Below are 2,000 nucleotides of genomic sequence, written 5' to 3' on the forward strand. Positions count from 1 at the left end.
ATCCCCACCCCACCCCCCAGCAATCCGGCAGTCCTTGATCAGCGCAGCGTCGAAGCGCACAAAAGTGTGCTATGAAAAATTCAATACGCTTACATTTGATTTAAAATTTCCCTCAAACTTCTTACAAACACACACACACACATGTACGCTTGTGATATCAAAGTAAAATTCGTTGTTAAATCGCGTGGCAAAATAGTTTTCGAACGACTTTACTAAATAGAGAGAATTTCAAGAATTTTGTTTATTTTTGGCAATCATCATGTATAAATTATGACAATGCGGAAAGCAGCATGGAAAAGGTTCTTAGCCCATGATGATAATGATTATGATGACGATAACGAAAGGCAAGAGAAAAAGAAACAGCAACAACAACAACAACAACAATAGCAACAACGACAACGACAGCAGCTGCTACTTTTTGCCTTTTATAAAGCGATAAATGGCGAAAACTGCGCAAACCTATCGGTTGATTGAAAACCGAAATGGAATTAAATAAATACGAGAGCGCGCATGCAGATAGCTGCGTTGATGGCATCGCATTGTGGCCATGGAACGGCGATTGCCACGCATCGCATTAAATTTGAGAGCACGTAAATCGCGCGACTGCGGCTTTTATCGATGTTGCCTCTGCCATCTGCCACTCCCACTCCCACTGCCTCTGTCTCTGCCTCTGCCTCAGTCAGCCTGGGCTGCAGCTGGTACGTTTGTTGCTTTGCGGCCGCTTTTTGTGCGGGCCGCAGAAGATTTACATTTCATTTGTAGGCAACGATGACAGCAAACACTGCAGCGACGTCGCCACTTGATGATGATTTCGCCAAGGTTTACGAGGTGCTGAGCATCGTTGGCATCGTCGTTCGCATCGCTGGCGTCTTCGACACGCGTTCGTTTTTAATAAATTAATAAAAAACAAGACTGCTGCAGTCGGGCGTAACCGACTGTCGTATACACATTCGCAACGCAAGCGTTGGCAGCTTAATTTACCTATTTGCCACACCTTCAGGGGGCATATACATATATGTACATATATTACAAATTTGTCATCTAGTTTATACAACGTCCGATTGGCTGCAAGACGAACATTGCAGCAAACCAATATGCCCATCTCACTCCCGTGAATGTGTATAAGTATAAAAGATACGGCAGCCTCGCGCCGCAGCGTAAGGCCATAAAATTTCCATCCAGCAAATAGTGAAAACAATTTAACGGCTTGAGACAGCAAACAGTTGCAGCCTCATTAGCTGGCATTAAGATTTCAGTGAATGACTTAAATCGTAGCCACCGAGAGTTTCGACGTAAGAGGACAACTGTAAATGAGCAATGAAAGGATCCGAGTGGGAAAGAGAGGATCAGCTGGACGATCTACTATGCAAAAATGAACAGGGGAGAAGGCTCTTGATATAAATCGGAAAAGAAAGAGGAAACTTTTAATATATAATTAATGATCACACACTGATCATCCAGTGGAGAGCATTGAGGAGTAGACAATCATCCCAACGACAAAACATAAGTAAAGCACGCTCAATATCTCCGCTATGTATATAAGAACTCTGAATAGAAGTTGTCGCTCTTTGAAGCGATGAGCAGAGCAACACACCTCAAGGCATCTCAATCAACATACAATCCATGCACACACATACACTCACGCACACACAAATAAGAAGATGATCTGCTCACTCTGCGACTGTGCGAAGGCTTCTGCATGGAGATCGAAATTAGCTGTACTAATACAGATGAACAGACTGAGCGACGGATATGAGTAGACCAACTCTGATCGTCGTTCTGTTCAAGATTATATACCCCAAGAGGCTCTGGCAAGACTTCTTATGCCTTGCGACATACATTTTAAGAGAGCCATTGCAGTTCGTTTTTCGCTAATGAGATATTTCTGCTTCCTTAGTGCTTTCTCTATATTCCCAAAGTATTCAAATCATTAATTGCTATGAATATGAATATCTACTATTGGGAAAGAGCACGTTTCCTGTTCAATTGGGGCAACTTAA

This window comes from Drosophila navojoa, chromosome 2 (assembly GCF_054131105.1).
Source record: "Drosophila navojoa isolate 15081-1374.11 chromosome 2, UAZ_NAV_1.0, whole genome shotgun sequence".
Taxonomy (NCBI): domain Eukaryota; kingdom Metazoa; phylum Arthropoda; class Insecta; order Diptera; family Drosophilidae; genus Drosophila; species Drosophila navojoa.